General features: G+C 37.3%; 1 long non-coding RNA gene across 1 annotated transcript in view; it reads right to left on the reverse strand.

Annotated features, from left to right (window-relative positions):
- Positions 1–512: 512 nt before the first annotated feature.
- Positions 513–20,501, reverse strand: part of LOC145716796 (uncharacterized) — a 79,338-nt gene continuing 59,349 nt past the window's right edge. The window contains exons 2-3 of the long non-coding RNA XR_014139699.1: positions 1,896–1,976; positions 513–1,523 (exon numbers count right to left, since the gene is read on the reverse strand). This is a non-coding gene — a long non-coding RNA (uncharacterized LOC145716796). The remainder of the gene's footprint in view (positions 1,524–1,895; positions 1,977–20,501) is intronic.

Consider the following 20,501-nt stretch of genomic DNA (forward strand, 5'->3'; position numbering starts at 1 on the left):
AAAGTCTCTTTGGAGCTCCTGGGTTGCTCAGTCAGTTACATGGCTGACTCTTGATTTCAGCTCGGGTCATGATCTCAGGGTAGTGAGATTGAGCCCTGGGTTGGGCTCCACAACGAGCGGGGAGTCTGCTTGAGGATTCTCTCCCCCTCCCTTCCCCCTACCCCCACTCACAAGTGCGTGTGCTTGCTCTCTCTCAAATAAATCTTTATAAAGGAAGGAAGGGAGGAAGGAAGGGAGGGAGGGAGGGAGGAAGGAAGGAGAGCAAGACCTCTAAAATTCCCACTAAGATATACCAGGACTAATATTTGATGGATTTTCTTCCTGGCAATTTCCTATACCTATGTATAACTTTATCTCTAGTTCAAAAAGTAACACATGTTAATGGTAAAGTATTTGAATAGAAAGACAATATAAAAAAGCATCTGTATCCAATCATCTAGTAATAACTACTCTTTTTTTTTTTTTAAAGATTTTATTTATTTATTTGAGAGAGAGAGAATGAGAGAGAACACATGAGAGGGGATAGGGTCGGAGGGCAAAGCAGACTCCCTGCCGAGCAGGGACCCCGATGCGGGACTCGATTCCGGGACTCCAGGATCATGACCTGAGCCGAAGGCAGTCGCTTAACCAACTGAGCCACCCAGGCGCCCAGTAATAACTACTCTTAACCTTTTAGTCTATGTGTCCACATCAAATTAAAGCTCCTCCTTAAATGACTGTTAGATAACTGATTTTGCAAGGGGTGGTAAATTATTTTTTCTTTTTATCTTTTAGAATTTTTTTAGATTCTTCATCAAATAATTACCTTCAGTTGGAGAAATACCTCTTTCTAATAGGACATAAATTATATGTGCTATATTTAGTGGGGAATTAAGAGAAAAGGAGATTTAAGAAATTTTATTTGATAAAATCTTAAGTATCAAAGCATTCATCATGAAAGATAAATCCTGTATTTTTCACAGAAGTAATTATCTTATCATAGCAATGCACTGTGTCTGTAAATACCAGCATAAAATCTTGGACAACACTGGCCAGTCAAAGCATATCATAAGATATAACTGTATTAATTACCATATCATGTGAGATATACATAGTACATTTGATTTACATGTATGCAATATGCTATATTTAAAATACATGTACATGTAAATGTGTTCAAAGGATATGCATTAAAATGTTCTTAAAATAAAAGAAAAAAGGTCTCCTTTCACTTTAAAATGAATATTACCCTTTAAAATGTTATCAGGCTTTAATGACATTTATATTCTATACCTCTGTATATAAAACTCAACCACAAGTAACCAGCTCCTAGTCATTGAAGAAACAACCTCTGCTGTGGTTACACAAACTATACAATTACATTGTAAATTTCCACAGTGAGCACAAACTAGAAGGAAGGGCCCAGGAACTGACATCTTACCAAGCACCCATCCTGATTCAAATGCTCTTTGGAATCCATACTAAGCTTCCTCTTTCTGTTGGGCTGTTTCATTGCCACTTTAGCACTCCTCAGCAGTGTTTTTCTGCAAAATAGTGCCACATAAAAAAGTTTAGGAGTTTTGCCCCTTTAGAATAACAAAAACAAACCCCAAAAAACGCTTTCATTAAACTTCTAACTGGTTGCCATAAATACCCTGAAAAATGAGCTGACATAAAAATTTCACTGTTGCTTTTATAGACCCCACTAAAATAATAAGTTAATGGGGAAAAGAGATGAGTTTTCTACCTCATCTAGAATTATATCACAAAGAAAACAGATACTATTTCCTTGGTCTATCTATCACAACATTTTTGGTTGTTTTGTGGGGGTTTTTTGGGGGGCGGGTTCTTTTTTGCTTAGCTGATTTAACCAATTCGGATTCACTGCAGTCTACCTATTCAGATTCTGTACTCACATGGTCTGACTGTCCACCAGTGTCAAAGCAAAGGTATTCTTGGTGAGAGGACTTTTGTCATACAAGGCATAGCACAGCAATCTGGAACAGAGAAAACAAAAAAATTACGAATCCAATTTATCATGACCATTCTTTGGTATGTTAATAAACAGTAGTAGACTAGTAACAAAATTAAATCAGTAATCAAAAACCTCCCAACAAAAAAAAGTCTAGGACCAGATGGATTCACAAGTAAATTCTACTAAACATGTAAAGCAGAGTTAATACCTATCCCTCTCAAACTATCCAAAAAAATATAAGAAGAAGGAATTCTTCCAAATTCAGGCTATGAGGCTGTATTACCCTGAAACCAAAACCAGACAAAAGTCCCACAGAAAAGAAAATCACATGCCATTATCCCTGATAAACACAGATGCAAAAATCTTCAAAAAAATATTAACAAACTGAATCCAACAATACATCAAAAGGATCATTCACCATGATTAAGTGGGATTTATTCCAGGGATGCAAGAATGGTTCAGTATCTGCAAGTCAATCACCATGACACTTAAACGAAGAATAAAAATCATGTGATCATCTCAAAAGATGCAGGAAAAGCATTTGACAAAACTCAAAATCCATTCATGATAAAAACTCTCAACAAACTGGATTTAGAGAGAATATACCTCAACATAATAAAGGCCATATATGACAAAACCACAGCTTACATCATACTCAACAATGAAAAGCTGAAAGCTTTTTCTCTACAATCAGGAACAAGACAAGGATGTCCACTCTCACCACTTTTATTCAACATAATATTAAGTCCTAGCCACAGCAATCAGACAAGAAAAAGAAATAAAAGGCATCCAAATTGATGAGGAAGAAGTAAAACTTTCACTATTTGCAGATGACATGATACTATATACAGCTGGCCCTCAAACAACACAGGTTTGAACTACACAGGTTCACCTACATAAATACAGTACAGTACTGTAAATGTATTTTCTCCTCCTTATGGAATTTTCTTAATAACATTTTCTTTTCTCTAGCTTACTTTATTGTAAAAATATAGCATATAATACATATAATATACACAACATGGGTTGACTGTTTATGTTATCAGTAAGTCTTCTGTTCAATAGTAGGCTCTTAGTAGTTAACATTTTGGGGGGCTGAAAGTTATATGTAAATTTCCAACTACATTGGGATTGGTGCCCCTAATCCCCACATTGTTCAAGGGACAACTATATAGAAAACCCTGAAGACAACACCAGAAAACTATTAGAATTAATAAATGAATTCAGTAAAGTCACAGGATACAAAATTTATATACACTATGAAAAAAGTAGCAGAAAGAAATTACAAAAACAATCCCATTTAAAGCTTCACCAAAAATAATATAACACCTTGGAAAATATCTAACCAAGGAATTGAAAGACCTGTGCTCTAAAAAATATAAGATATTGATGAAAAAAACTGAAGATGAAACAAATAAATATAGAAATAATCTCTGTTCATGGATTGGAAAAATTAATATTGTTAAAATGTCCATTCTACCCAAAGTAATCTACAGATTCAATGCAATCCCTATCAAAATGTCAATGCTATTTTTCACACAATTAGGACAAATAATTCTGAAATTTATTTAAAGCCACAAAAGACCCTGAATATCTAAAGCAATCTTGAAAAAGAAGGACAAAGCTGGAGGTATCACAATCCCAGATTTGAAACTATACTGCAAAGCTATAGTAATCAAAACAGTATGTTACTGAACAAAAACAGATGCACAGATCAACAGAAGAGAATAGAGAGCCCAGAAATGAGCCCAAACATACGTGGTCAGTTAATGTATGACAAAGGAGGCAAGAATATAATACAATGATAAAAAGACAGTCTTTTCAATAAATTGTATTGGGAAAAGTGGAACAGCTACATGCAAAAGAATAAAGAATGAAAATGGACAATTTTCATGCACTATACACAAAAAAACAACTCAAAATAGATTAAAGACTTAAATGTAAGACCTGAAACTATAAAATTCCTAAAAGAAAATGTAGGCAGTAATCTCTTAGACATCAGCCTTAGTATTATTTTTGTGAATTCTGTCTCCTCATGCTAAGGAAACAAAAGCAAAAATAAACAAATAGGACTACATCAAACTAAAAAGATTTTGCACAGCAAAGGAAAACATCAACAAAACAAAAAGGTGGCCTACTGAACAGGAGAAGATATTTTCAAATGATATATCTGATAATGGGTTAATATCTAAAATATATAAAGAATTCAGGGCACCTGAGTGGATCAGTCATTTGAGCATCAGACTCTTGGTTTTGGCTCTGGTCATGATCTTGGGGTTATGGGATCAAACCCCACATCAGGCTCCACTCTCAGTGGGGAGTCTGCTGGAGATTCTCTCTCTTTCTCCCTCTGCCCTCCCTCTCCATAATAAATAAATCTTAAAAAAAAACAAAAACAAAAAATTCATGCAACTCAACACCAAAAAAGCAAAGAATCCAATTAAACATGGGGAGAAGTCTTAAATAGACATTTTCCCAAAGGAGATGGCTAACAGAGACATGAAAAGATTTTCAACATCACTAGTTATCAGAGAAATGCAAATCAAAGTCACAATGAGATATCACCCCACACCTGTCAAAACAGCTAGTTATCAAAAAATCAATAAAAGGGCGCCTGGGTGACTCAGTCAGTTAAGCATCAACTCTCGATCTCAGCTCAGGTCTTGATTGTGGGGTCATGAGTTCAAGCCCCATGTTGGGTTCCATGCTGGGTGTGGAGCCTACTTTAAAAAAAAAGGTCAATAAATAACAAGTGTTGGCGAGGATATAGAGAAAAGAGAACCTTCTTGCACTGTTGGTGGGAGTGCAAACTAGTGCAGCTACCGTGGAAAACAGTATGGAGGATCCTCACAAAAATTAAAAATAGAGATACAATACAACCCAGTAACTCCACTTCTAGGTATTTACTCCCCCCAACCCCCCACCCCCCAAAAAAACCCACCACACTGATTCAAAAGGATACATGCACCCCTGTGTTTACTGCAGCATTATTCACAAAAGCCAAGATATGGAAGCAACCTAAGTGTCCCTCAACAGATGAATGGGTAAAGAAGATGTGATATATATATACGTAAATATACACAATGGAACATTACTCAGCCATATAAAGAAGTGAATTCTTGGCATTCATGACAACATGGATGGACCTAGAGGGTATAATGCTAAGTGAAGTAAGTTAGATAGAAGAAAACAAATAGTATATGATTCACTTATATGTGGAATCTAAAAAACAAAACAAATGAACAAACAAACAAATTCACAGATATAGAGAAAAAACCGGTGGTTGCCAGAGGGAAGGGACATAGAAGGATGAGTGAAACAAGTGAAGGCAATTAAGAGGTACAAACTTCCAGTTATAAAACAAATACATCATGGGGATGAAAATGTAGCATAGGAAATAAGATCAGTAATATTATAATAATGTACAGTGACAGATGGTAACTACATTTATTGTGGTGACCATTTCATAATGTATATAATTGTCAAATCTCTATGTTATATTCCTGAAACTAATATAATATTGTATATCAAATATACTTCAATAAAAATTTAAAAAATAAATGAATAAACACTAGCAGACATTCTTTGAAAGTTATCTGGAATGCATTTTTGATAAGCAGATTAACCATTTTAGAGAAATTACCCCTTAGCATTATATGAGTACCACTGGAGCAATAATTCACTTTGAATAATTTTAACTACAACTGACACATAATTAAAAAAAAAATTTAGCAGACCTAAATCATCTATAGTCTCCAGTGTTTTAGAATCATATACCCAAACTTCTTCCCTGATATGTCCTCCTGGACAATGACCCTAGATACTACAAACTGAACACATTCACAACTGAGCTCATCATTGCCCCTTTCACTGCCCCCCAGTTCCACTCTCTCTTCCTATTTGCACTAATGACATGACTGGTCACCCACTTGCCCCCATCTGCCCTTTACAGTTCTTCAGACCAGACACTGCACAGGAGCACCAAGCCAATGGGCAAGTGGAGGTCAAAATCCACTCTGCACACATGCCACTCCCCCTACCACAGGTTTAACATCTGCCAGTCAGAAAATGCATCTTCTTCTGATTCAAACAAAGACACCTTTTGGGCTACTGGCGGCCCTGACTGCCTGAGACAGAGACCTAGGAGTTAGCATCATTTCATCCTTTACATCACATCTATACACTCTGTCACCAGGTTTTGCTCATTTTTAATCTAGTTAACATTTCTTTTTTAAGATTTTACTTATTTATTTATTTGAGAGAGAGAAAGTGAGAGGGGGGAGGGATGAGAGAGAGAGGGAGATCCAGAGCGGAGCCCGACATCTCAGGACCCTGAGATCATGACCTGAGCCAAAATCAAGAGTCAGATGCTTAACTGACTGAGCCACCCAGGTGCTCAACATTTCTTGAATTTATTTTCTCCCCCTACTCCTATTAAATCTGACCACCTCCAATCTTACGCTCCTGTCAAGTTCTTTGGAACACTATGCCCCTGCTGCTTCTCAGCCCCACACTTTTGCTGGTCCCTCAACCTTGGAACAACTTCCCTACTATCCATCTCTCCTTTTTCAATCTAATTCTTACCCATCTTTTATGACTCAACTCAAAGAGACTTCATGGCCTTGAGAAAAGCATTCCTTGCTTACCTCCTGCTCCCAAAGGACCAGTTGTGTCTTACATAAAATTCATTGTACTTGTGCGTATCTTTGTTACATGATTCAACACCTTATACTATATATTTTTATTTATATATAGGTCTCCCCTTATGTGGCTGATGACAAGGATTGTGAATTACTGATCCTTAATTTTCTATTGTCTACAGAGCCTCTGGCTCAGTATATGTTTGTGGCCCTGAATTGCATAAGCACATCTCTGAATTACAGAGAAGCCTCAAACACCTTAAGTTAGTGTTACAGTTCTTGATCCACATATTATTCCTTTTACAGTGCTATTTGACTAGCGTGAGTGTAGTTCTCTAACTTGACAACTCCTTTCTCTTTTTCTTTCATATATTAAAAAAACAAACAAATAAACAAAACACATTTCCTCATATCCATTTCCTTCCAGTCATTTGGTATTTATATGTCCTTAAGATAGGCACTTACCTACTAAATTCAATAACATTACATTCATTTTGTAGGATGTAAATACAACTTATCATACCTAGGTCCCAAGAATACTCTGAACATCTATGCAGATGAACAGCTTAGACTTGATGCCTTCAGCAAAGTATTATTGCACAAGACATAAGCACTGCCAAGGCTAGCTTGCATTTCACGTCTAATAACACCCCATGGCTTGTCAAACTGAAATCATCTGGCTACCAAGGCTTTTCTCCTGCCACCAAAGTGATCTGTCTTGCTAATCCCTAGTAATTATCTCAATAATGGTTTGTTTAAAAAAACAAGAAAGCCTGAATTCACATTATTATGTATTGGGGAAAAAAAGATGAAAATTTTTCCACTGAGAAGTTTCAAAATACAACTTAGTAACTATCGGATTCCCTTTAGATAATAAAACAAAAATATAAAAGATACCTAACAGCCCATATAAGGTTTTGTGGCCAGACAAAAAAAGGAATCAAATATAATATTCTATCAAATGCAAAACAAAGGAGATGGATGATATGACAGAAGACAGGATGACACAAAGAAGGACAGACAGGGAGGTTTTGTATGATCCTTTCAAATGTCAATTCGCAAGATGTATTCTGACCAACAAAACACTCCTTTTGATATAAATTTAAGCTGATATCCTTGGCACAGTATCAAAATATATGGATTATTCTGATTGTCTTAATACAACGCCCAGTCCCAAACGCCCCAAATGTCACATCAGTCACATGCCTCCTTTCTGAGTTTGGAATAAAAAAATTTTAGAGCCAAGAAGAATAACCTTGGACTCTAAAACACATCAGAGAAATCAAGAGGAAATGAAGAATAGTGAGTATGTGGCACTACTCTCCAGTGCATGTTGGCTTTGTAACTATATCCAAGCACTAACTGTAACAGACAACGGGATTTTAAGTTATTTTAATTAAAGACGCTCTTAATAGTATTTTATATTAAAACAAGACAGATAATATATGGAAATGGTTTGTATTTCTGTAGAAAATTTGGTAATAGTGCACTGATTTTTCAAATGAATCCTCTGAATCAGTTTGATTTCCCTTCAGAGTTAGTGGAATTTTCACATGCATACTGTCAAACACTTGTGTTACTGACGTTCTAATTAAGCAGACAAATTAGATTATTATTTAGAAAACGTATAAATAATTTCAATACTTCAAATTTTAAAAGTCTGTAAATAACAAAAATAATGCACTGCCTGCATATGTCCACTTGCTATTTGGTAATTCTTGCACAAAATACTTACTGACCACTTGTTACCATCAAGACTGTCATGGGTACTTTGCAGAATATAAGGATGATTCAGGGGCGCCTGGGTGGCTCAGTCGTTAAGCGCCTGCCTTCGGCTCAGGTCATGATCCCTGGGTCCTGGGATCGAGCCCCGCATCAGGCTTCCTGCTCGGCGGGAAGCCTGCTTCTCCCTCTCCCACTCCCCCTGCTTGTGTTCCCTCTTTCGCTGTGTCTCTGTCAAATAAATAAATAAAATCTTTAAAAAAAAAAAAAGAATATAAGAATGATTCCTAAGACATTCCAGAAAGGAAGGTAATGAAAGTAGCCATTATTGCCCTGGATAACCCAAGATATCATGCCCCCCATCCTGGCATAATTATCAATAGCACCACCTTCCACTCCTGAAAATGTTCCAGTTTAGACGGTAAGTCCTATGCTCACTGTATGGACAAGAACCATACATAAATTAATAAGAAATATAATACATTCCATTAAAGAATTACAGGTGGGCAATTCGTTCACAGGAGGGAGAGTATGTCTTTTTTTTTTTTTTAAGATTTTATTTATTTATCTGAGACAGAGAGAATGAGAGAGACAAGAGAGCACATGAGAGGGAGGAGGGTCAGAGGGAGAAGCAGGCTCCCTGCCGAGCAGGGAGCCCAATGTGGGACTCGATCCAGGGACTCCAGGATCATGACCTGAGCCGAAGGCAGTCACCCAACCAACTGAGCCACCCAGGCGCCCGAGGGAGAGTATGTCTAACATTGATTAGAAAATGCTCTGTGGAAGAACATTTCAACTGCTTCTAGGATGCTGCACAGAATTTAAAGTGAATTTAGCACCACAATATCAAATACAAATATCTGACTATTGCACTGATTTGCCACTATTTCAAAGATGCTACCAGGCTAAAATGTATCCACTGATACTCAATGTCAATAATAATACATGGTAGTTGGTGTCTGAATAAATTAATAACAATTACAACTGAGTGTAGTTTGACAATTTCTGCATGAATTCCTGCTCTCTCTTAACTGCATGAATAGTTAACATTACCTGAATATTCACATATGCCTGGCATAGCTATAACCCCTCTACATATAGACTTTCAATTAATACTTAGGATAATCCAAGGACATATGTACCATTATCACTATCTCTTCACAGATGAGGAAATACTCCTTTGCTCTAAACAAAGAACAAAGCCATTAAAATATACACCAAACAACCCTCTGTAAACATGCAGTAGATCAGAAACAAAGTGGCAAGCCTTGAGTCTGTTGGGCTCCAGAGCAAGAGAAAGGCAGAGGAAGTTAGGAGTCCAGCGGTCAACACAAGATGGGTGCTGGAGCCAGGTTACCCCTTGAAGCCAATAGGTGGCAGGAGGCTCCACCAATGGTGAATGGGAGCCAAATGGAACTTCCGCCACAAATGCCTGGAGTGATGGGTTATAACTATGAGTCTAAGAAGGCAGGAAGAACAAATGCTAACTCCCGACAATGAAGTGGGCTCCAGGGAGCCAGGCATAGGCAACCACAAACACGAAAAAGCCAGGAAGAAGTAGGCATGTATAGAATAAGAAAACAAAATCGTTCCACCCCAAGTGCATCTGCAAATCAAAATTCAAAAATACCTAAAGAAATCAAATGCTAAGAAAGACAATAAAATCAGCCACTGGGGGAAAGAATTCATCCTGATAAAATTTAAATTATAGAAAATAATGAGGGCGCCTGGGTAGCTCAGTCAGTTAAGTGTCTGCCTTCAGCTCAGGTCATGATCGCAGGGTCCTGAGATGGAGCTCCTCATCGGACTCCCTGCTCAGCAAGGGGTCTGCTTCTCCCCCTGCTCCTCCCCACCCTGCTCATGATCTCTCTCTCTCTCCCTCTCTCAAATAAATAAATAAAATCTTTAAAAATATAGATTGATAAGTATTTTTTTAAATAATTAAGTTTAGGATGTTCAAAAGATAAATGAAGAAAAGACAGTCCTAAAAAATGAACAAGAAGGGCGCCTGGGTGGCTCAGTTGGTTAAGCAACTGCCTTCAGCTCGGGTCATGATCCTGGAGTCCTGGGATCGAGTCCCGCATCAGGCTCCCTGCTCAGCAGGGAGTCTGCTTCTCCCTCTCCCACTCCCCCCTCTTGTGCTCTCTCTCTCTTTCACTCTCTCTCTCAAATAAATAAATAAAATCTTAAAAAAAAAAAAAAGAACAAGAAATTATAAAGAGTAATACAAGTATATAAAGCAAAAAGAGTTGGGTATGAAAAAAGTTTAAAACCTTGGTAATTTCAAGTGTAGTCAACAAGATAACAAAGCCTGACATACTGTTTTAGCTAGACCCATAAAAAAGAGAATATTCAAATTACTAAAACCAGAATGAGAGAGATTACATCATTACTGATCTTACAAAAATCAAAAGGATTGTAAGGAAATACAATTGATCCTTAAACAGCACAGGGGCTGGGCCATGCAATCAAAAATTCACTTATAATTTTGGACTCCTCAACAATTTAACTGTTAATAGCCTACTGTGGACCAAAGCCTTACTAATAACATAAACAGTGGACACGTATTCTGTATATGTATTATATACTGAATTCTTAAAGTAAACTAGAGAAAAGAAAATGCTGTTAAGAAAATCATAAGGAAAAGAAAATACATTTACAGTACTTACCCTATTTATCAAGAAAAATCATGTGTAAGTAGACCCATGCAGTTCAAACCTATGTTGTTCAAGGGCCAAATGTACTATGAAAACCGAATGCAGACAAATTAGATAACTTAGAAATTTCTAAAAAGACACAAATTACTGAAAATGACTCAAGAAGAAATAGAAAATCTGAATATATCTATAACAAGAGATAAAAGTAGCAATTTTAAGACTTCCCAAAAAGAAAAGCCTAGGCCCACAAGATTTACACTGAACATTCAAAGAATTAATACCTATCCTTTACAAACTCCTTCCAAAAAAAGAGAATATGAAACAGTACTTGCAACTCATTCTATGAGACAAACCCAGTCCTGTCCCGATTCCAAAAACAAAGATAACACAAGAAAATTAAACTATATACCAATAGTTCTTATAGATATTCAAAAATCCTCAACAAAATACCAGCAAACTGAATCCAGCAACATATAAAAGAATTGCACAGAGTGACCAGGAATGGAAGGTTAGTTTAACATTAGAAAATCAATTAATGTATAATACCACATTAAGAGAATTAAGGACAAACACCACACAGTCCTATCAATAAACACAGAAAAAGCTTTTGACAAAACTTAGGCCCTTCAATGATTAAAAAAAATATATATATATTCATCAAAATAGGAATTTCCTAAAGCTGATAGTGTTTAGCAAACACCTACAACTGACATTATACTCAATGGTAAAAGATTAAAAGCTTTCCTCCCAAAATCACAAACAAGACAAGGATGTCTGCTCTTCACCATTTATATTTAACAATATGCTAAAGGTTCCAGTCAGGGCAACTAGACAAGAAAAAGAAATAAAAGGCACCCAGATGGGAAAGGAAGAACTAAAAATGTCTCTGTTTACAATGATATGATCTAGTATTTAAAAAATTCCTAAGCAAACAACTAAAAAGCTATTAGAACTAATACATTTTCAACCTTTAAGTTAAAAAGATCAATATATACAAATCAGTTGCTTTCCTATACAAATGCAAGTAACAAACCAAGAATAAAATATTGCATTCATAAGATCAAAAAATAAACATAAGCTTAATAAAGAAGTGCAAGACTTACAAACTGCAAACTATAAAATACTGTAAAAAGAAATAAATGAAGAAATCAATAAATGGAAAGATATTCCTTATTCATAGATTGGAAGATTTACTAATTTTAAGACAGCAATATTCTCCAAATTGATATACAGATTCAATACAATCTCTATCAAAATCCCAAGTTGTTTTTTGCAGAAATTGATAAGTTGATCCTAAAATTCATATGGAAATGCAAAAAAAAAAAAAAAAAAACCCACCACAGAACAGCCAAAACAATCATGAAAAAGAAGGACTCACACTTCCCGGTTTCAAAACTTAATACATACAAAAATAAATTCAAAATGGATGAAAGACCTAACTGGGAGACAGGAATGCATCAAAATCCTAGAGGAGAACACAGGCAACTACCTCTGTGACCTCGGCTGAAGCAACTTCTTGTCTTGTCTCCAGAGACAAGGGAAACAAAAGCAAAAAATGAACCATTGGGACTTCATCAAGATAAAGAGCTTTTGCACAACAAGGGAAACAATAAACAAAACTAAAAGGCAACTTATGGAATGGGAGAAGATATTCACAAATGACATATTAAAGGGCTAGGATCCAAAATCTATAAAGAACTTATCAAATTCAACACCCAAAAAACAAAAAATCCAGTAAAGAAATGGGCAGAAGACATGAACACACATTTCTCCAAAGAAGACATCCAAATGTCCAACAGACACATGAAAAAATGCTCCACATCACCTGGCATCAGGGAAATACAAATCAAAACCTCAATGAGATACCACCTCACACCAGTCAGAATGGCTAAAATTTGCAAGTCAGGAAACAACAGATGTTGGCAAGGATGCAGAGAAAGCGGAACCCTCCTACACTGTTGGTGGGAATGCAAGCTGGGGCAGCCACTCTGGAAAACAGTCTGGAGGTTCCTCAAAAAGTTGAAAATAGAGCTACCCTACCACCCAACAATTGCACTACTAGGGACTTACCCGAAAATACAAATGTAGTCATCCAAAGGGGAACTGCACCCCAATGTTTATAGCAGCAATGTCCACAACAGCCAAACTATGGAAAGAGCCCAGATGTCCATCGACAGATGAATGTATAAAGAAGATATGGTATATATATACAATGTAATACTACTCAGCCTTCAAAAAATATGAAATTTTTCTATTTGTAATGACATGAATGGAACTAGAGGATATTATGCTAAGCGAAATAAGTCAATCAGAGAAAGATAATTCCACTCATATGTGGAATTTAAGAAACAAACGAACAAAGGAGGGGAGAAGGAGTGAGGAAGGCAAACCAAAAACCAGTCTCAACTATAGAGAACAAATTGATGATTACCAGAGGGGAAGTGGGTGGGGGGAATTATAGGTGGGGGGTTAAATAGGTGATGGGGATTAAGGAGTGCACTTGCTGAGATGAGCACTGAGTGTTGTATGTAAGTGTTGAATTAGTATCATACTCTATGTTAGCTTACTCTAAATAAAAACTGGGGGAAAAAAGCCACAATAATCAAGACAGTGTGGCACTGGCATAAAGACAGACATACAGACCAAATGAATAGACTGATGTTCTAGAAAAAAAACCCATACATCTATGTCTACTTAATTTTCAACAAAGGTGCCAAAACAATTTGCTAGGGGAAAAATAGTCTTTTCAACAAATGGTGCAGAACAACTGGATATTCACATGCAAAAGCATGAAGTTGGAGCCCTCCTTCACACCATACAAAAATACTAACTCAATGTGGATCACAGACTTGAACATTCGGTAGAATTCACCAATGAAGCCATCTGGTCCTCACCTTTTCTTTGCTGGAAGTTTTTTGATTGCTGATTCAACCTCCATAGGAGTTACAGATCAGTTCAGATTTTCTATTTATTCGTGATTTAGTCTTGGTAGCTTGTATGTATCTAAGAATTTTTCCATTTCTTCTGGTTTATCCAGTTTGTTGGTGTAGAATTGTTGATGGTAGTCTCTTATGCTTCTTTTTATTACTGTAGCATCAGTTGTAATGTCCCCTTTCATATTTGATTTTGAGTCTTTTGTCTTTATTTCCTAATTAGTTTAGCCCAAGATTTTTCAATTTTATGTTTTCAAAAAATTCTTATTTTCATTCATTTTTTTATATTGTTTTTCTATTTTCTATCTCATTTATTTCTGCCCTAAACTTTGTTATTTTCTTTGTCCTGCTAACTGTGGGTTTAGTTTGTTCTTTTTCTAGCTTCTTGAGGTGTAAAGTTAGCTTGTTTGAGATCTTTCTTCCTAATGTATTCACTTACCACAATAAATTTCCATCTTAGTATTGTTTTGGTGTATGCCATAAGTTCTGTTATGTTGTATTTTTGTTTTCATTTGTCTCAGTATTTTCTAACTTCCTTTTTGATTTCTTCTTTGACCCATTGGTTGTTCAAGAATGTTCACTTAATTGCACATATTTGTGATTTTTCCAGTTTTCCTTCTGCTACTGATTTCTACCTTCACTCCATTGTGATCAGTAAAGATACTTGGTGTGATTTCAATAATTCTAAATTTGTTAAAACTTGTTTTGTGACCTAACATATGACCCGTCCTGGACAAAGTTCTGTGTGTGCTTGAGAAAAACAGGTATTCTTCTGCTGTTGAGTGGAATGCTCTGTATTTGTCTGTTAGGTCCATTTGCTGTATACTATTGTCCAAGTCCTCTGTGTCTGTATTGATCCTCTGTGGTCTTCTATCCATTACTAAAAGTGGGGTACAGAATTCTCTTACCCCCACAGTTACTACTGTCCATTTCTCCCTTCAGTTCTATGTTTATTTTATATACTTAAGTGCTCTGATGTTAAGTACATATATGTTTACAATTGTTATATCTTCCTGATGGATTGACCTTTTTATCATTGTATAATGTTCTTTGTCTCTTGTGACAGTGTTTGACTTAAAGTCTATTTTGTCTGATATAAGTATAGCTACCTATAGCAGCTAAGTGGCTCTCTTTTGGTTTCCATTTACATGAAATATATTTTTCCATCCCTTTACTTTTCTCAGTTTAAATTCTTGACTTGTAACAGAATGAGACATCCTCACTCTTGCCATGGCTCCATCTGAACCAAATACACTCAACTTGGGCTTATCTATGGCTCACTTTGGCCAGTGGGAGAAACAATGTGAGCAGAGCCTTAAAATGTGCTTGTGCAATTTGTGTTGATCTTACTCACTACAACTATCCACAATTAAAAGAGTATGCCTCAGTTGGCCTTTGATCCTTCAGAGTGGACCACATAATGAATACAGGTAGAACACACTTGAACCTGACTCAGCTTGCAGCCAAGCCTAGCATACGAATGGCCTAAATGCTTTCATAAATCACCCAGGCAAGCCCAGTGACAAATCACTCAAAGATCTATTAAGATCTTGTGATGCAGTAGTTTTGGTAGCAATAGCAGAGACAGAGAACAATCCATGGCAGGGTGGGAGGGAGCAGGGGGGAGAGGGGCAAAACCATGAATAAGTATTTCACACAGAAATTTAGGAAAAGTTTTTCTTGTTAGTAATCAGGGAAATTAAGAATAAAACCACAATGAGATACCAATTCATGACCATAAGAGTGTCAAAAATGTAAAACTCTGACAATACCAGATGTTGGCAAGGGTGAGGAGCAATGGGAACTCTCACACTCTGCAGATTAACCACTGAAAAACAACTGAAGTTTTGTTGAAGTTTAAGATGTTCCAGCAAATCCTATGACCCCAGAACTCTAGCAATTGTACTCCATTAGGAGGTAAGTTTATATTAATGGGGGAGAAAAGACTGGGAACCATCCAAATATCTATCAACAGGAATCTGAAAAAATAACTTGTGTTATATTCACACAATGTAACATTGCATGATGAAAATGAATCAGCTGCAACTACATATGCAAGAACATAATTAGCAATAACATTGGATAAACAAAGAAAACCAAAAGACTGCATACTACATTTTTAAAACACAAAACCAAGCAAAAGCACTCAATATGTGCCTTAGAGATACATTATGTAGCAAATTATTTTGAAGAAGCAAGGAAATGATAAACATAAAATGCAGCAAAGGAGTTGGAGAGGAAAATTAACAGCACTGTAATGTTTTCATTCTTAAGCTGGATATTAGCTTCATAGGTATATATTTTTCTATTATGCTTCATAACTGACACATAATATATGTTGTTTTTGTGGGGCGCCTGGATGGTGTAGTTGGTTAAGTGGCTGATTCTTGGTTTTGGCTCAGGTCTTCATCTCAGGATCGTGAGATGGAGCCCCACATGGGGCTCTGCACTCAGAGCAGAGTCTGCTTAAAAGATTCTCTTTCCCTCTGCCCCTCACACCCGCACACACTCGCTCACTCTAATAAATAAATCTTAAAATATGTTGTTTTTGTATATATATCACGGCAAAAGATTTTTTTAGTCATTTTATTTTTTTAAAAAGATTTTTATTTATTTATTTATTTGACAGAGAGAGAGAGCACAAGCAGGGGGAGCGGCAGGCGGAGGGAAAGGGAGAAGCAGGCTCCCAGCTGAGCAGGGAGCTCAATGTGGGGCTCGATCCCAAGACCCTGGGATCATGACCTGAGCCGAAGGCAGACGCTTAACCGACTGAGCCACCCAGGCACCCCTTTTTAGTCATTTTAAGTCATCCAAGATAAGGAGAGAAAAGCTGACAGAGGTTATAAAAAAAAAATGGACATAGCACTTTCTTCTAATTAAACAATCCATTTTTCTTATTGCTAAATCCCTTTTTTTTTTTCATCAAGACTTGCTGCCTTTTTCTCTTATGTTTGGGGAAAAAAAGTCTCACTAGACCTTTTCTGGACATGTACTGAGTGCAGTCAGCCAGGGGCAGATAGTCCAGGAACATGTGTTACTCCTACCTGCCTTCATTAGACCAGGCTACTCTCAAAGAAGGAGGAGAACCAGGGGTGTTAACTGAACCAGGGGTGTTAGCCTCCTCCATGCTGCTTGTCAGACCCAGGGCATAAGCTGAACCCCAGCATTTCTAGTTGCACTGAGTGAAATCTCAGCAGGGAAAAAAGATAGGGATGTAAATCACAAGTCCCAGAGAAACAATCTGGTTCTCCTAAGCAAAAAGGCATTTACTGGAAGAACAACCAGAGCTCAGAAATTTAATGTTCTATGGCAGGATCGGATAGAAACAAAGAAATGCATATTAAAAATAAATATCCTCTTACACCCAGTAATGTGACTGGCAAGGACTTATCAAGTTGTAGAGAGAATGTGAAGCAGCAGGAATTCTCACATATTGCTGAAGTGTAAACTGACATAACTACCAACTGGACCCAAATGTTTCCAGATACACAGGAAAACTCTGGCACAGGTGTGAAAAGAACATGTTTACTGTGACACAGTCTGTAATAAAAAATTAATAATACTCCAAATACTCATTAATAGGAAAATAAATGAGTAACTCAGTAATATATTTTAAAAGGGAATACTATACAGCATTTAAAAATAAATGAGCTAAATATATATCTCATCACAGATAAATCTCTAAAATACATTTGAACAAAAAGATCAAGTTGCAGGATGATATATATACCGTAGACCCATCTATGTAATGTCTGCTTAACAGATACATAGATGTCTATTCAAAATATAAGAACATGACTGAGGATGATACTTGAGGCAAACTCAAGTTTCTTCCTTTCTATGTAACAAATCTAGTTTCTTCTGCCAGCCTTATAATTCTTCTAACTGGAAAAATCTTTTGCAGTTACTAAGCATATAACTAAATTTTAAAAATATATTTATGTGTGTGTTTGTGTCTTTGTGCCCTGTGCAATTTCCACTATGTGAAAGACAATATACTAGGAAATACAGATATGCAAAATAAGTAAGTGACTTCTGGTCAAGATGGGAAATACAACAGATACAGGGAAAAAAATACATTGGGAAAACATAACAAAAATGTTTGTATTATACAACTGAGCTCTAGATCATTAAAAGAGGGAAATCTTCAGATGCCAGAAACAAAGATAAAACTGAGGAAATGAAACCAGATATACAAATTAGGAGCTTTGATTTTTATTCCCATCAGCGGGTAAGAACTAAAACCATAAGCTGCAAGCATGGTTATAAGAAGAGGGTCACCTTCACTAAAACATTGGTGGAAAAATAATCACCAAGAAATCAGAAACACAAACCTGTACTACACATAGGTATGGGGCTCCACTCCCCCCATCCAGAAAGCGCAGATCAGTGACAGTGACAGCAATATCTCACCCACCAAAGACACTCTCAGAACTCACAAGAAACTCTCCCTGAACATGAACTCATAGCCTAAAACTACAGACTACACAAGGAAACCCGTAAGAGTCAGCAAAAGCAACCAAGAAGAATTAACACTTTGGAAGTCTTCATAATAGAAAAAGACAAGAAGGACTTAAATATAAGAATGTATAAACTCTTGAAGAAATAAATGACAATACTGACTCCTTAAGACAAGAATATAACATTGTTCGGGGCGCCTGGGTGGCTCAGATGGTTAAGCGTCTGCCTTCGGCTCGGGTCATGATCCCGGGGTCCCAGGATCGAGCCCCACATCGGGCTCCCTGCTCGGCGGGAAGCCTGCTTCTCCCTCTCCCACTCCCCCTGCTTGTGTCCCCTCTCTCTCTGTCGCTCTCTCTCTGTCAAATAAATAAATAAAATCTTTAAAAAAAAAAAAAAGAATATAACATTGTTCAATTTTTTTAAAAAAAGCAGATTTCAGGGGTGCCTGGGTGACTCAGTCGTTAAGCATCTGCCTTCGGCTTGGGTCGTGATCTCAAGGTCCTGGGATCGAGCTCTGCATCGGGCTCCCTGCTCAGCGGGGAGTCTGCTTCTCCCTCTCCCTCTGCTGCCCCCCCTGCTTGTGCTTTCTCTGTGTCTGTCTCTCTCTGTCAAATAAATAAATAAAAATTCTTTAAAAGAAAAAGCAGATTTCAAAAATAAATAGAAAATATAGACATGAAATGCAGAATATGGTATGAAAGCTATGTTAAATAAGTATACTTTTTATTTTTTTTTTTTTAAGATTTTATTTATTTATTTGACAGAGAGAGACACAGCGAGAGAGGGAACACAAGCAGGGGGAGTGGGAGAGGGAGAAGCAGGCTCCCCACCAAGCAGGGAGCCCGATGTGGGACTCGATCCCAGGACCCTGGGACCATGACCTGAGCCGAAGGCAGTTGCTTAACAACTGAGCCACCCAGGCGCCCAAATAAGTATACTTTTTAGAAGTGAAAACTGGTAAACTGGAATCCAGAGCTAAGATAATCACCTAGAATAATAAGCACAGGAAGAGCATGTACTAAAAATAATGAAAGAGAAGAGATACAGAGGATAACGTGAGAGGCCCCAACATATATCTAACAGATCTAGAAGGAGAGACTAAGAAAAAAATTTAAAGAGTCAAAATATTTAAAAGGCAGGATCAAGTACAGTCCTTACCCTCCAGGAGCTCACAGTGCAGCAGAAAACTTACTGGCCTATGTTCTCAGAGCTGAAAATAGCACCTGGGACTCTGACGCCCAGGGAAGGACTCTTCCAATCTTGACACCCTGCCTCCATAGCATGTCATCATCTAGTCCCCCTTCAGACTTGATTGACATCATTTTGAAGTGGGGAAGTACTATTACCCTACAAGCCTGAGAGAGTCAGAGCTGAGGTGAGGGATCTACTCCCCCGGATCGAGTTCCAGATTCACTACTGTAGTTTTTACTTTCCCTACTTGTTCACATAAGCCAACTAGATTACATGTGCTGTAGACCACCGGCTTCTACTTAATAGTGCCAGCAAAGAGAATCCATTGTTTTGGCTAACCCAACATCCTCCTTCTTTGTCCAGCTACTTGACTTTTACTTTGGGAAGCCTCACTCTGAGTCCACATAGTTCCAGAGTAGGAAGGTAATCCAGGAAGGTTAAAAAAGGGCCAACCCGATAAAATCCACCCTCTTGGCCACAGTAAGTGCTTCTAAATAGACATGCAAATTAAGAAGACCAAAGAGATCTGGTTCTAGGACTCTGACTGGAAATACTGGGCAAACAAACCTTTCTTCTGAGATTGTTAAATTACTAGAAGCTAAGTGTGGAGCTGTAGAGGCCAAGTAAAAGACAGCTTCACTGAGAGCAGCACAGAGGAAGGCAGAAGCAAATGGTGAGAGTGATAAGCCCCTGGATCCAGCCATACCTGATCCAATGCCACACCAGGACTTATTACTTTTATGAGCTAATCATTTCCCTTTTCTGCTTAAGCCAATTTGAATTGGATTTCTGTCATTTGCAACTAAGAGTCAGGCTAATAAAAATTTTAGTAGCGAAGAAGCAGCAGTGGCAGCAGCAATATCAAGAGGACAGCTGCTCTCTAAATAGTCCCCCACTTTAGAACACTGAGAACGATTTGGTTGTAATCAAACTCAGTAACCAA

The sequence above is a fragment of the Leptonychotes weddellii genome, chromosome 13, assembly GCF_054177405.1.
Source record: "Leptonychotes weddellii isolate Sample4059 chromosome 13, ASM5417740v2, whole genome shotgun sequence".
NCBI classification, from domain to species: domain Eukaryota; kingdom Metazoa; phylum Chordata; class Mammalia; order Carnivora; family Phocidae; genus Leptonychotes; species Leptonychotes weddellii.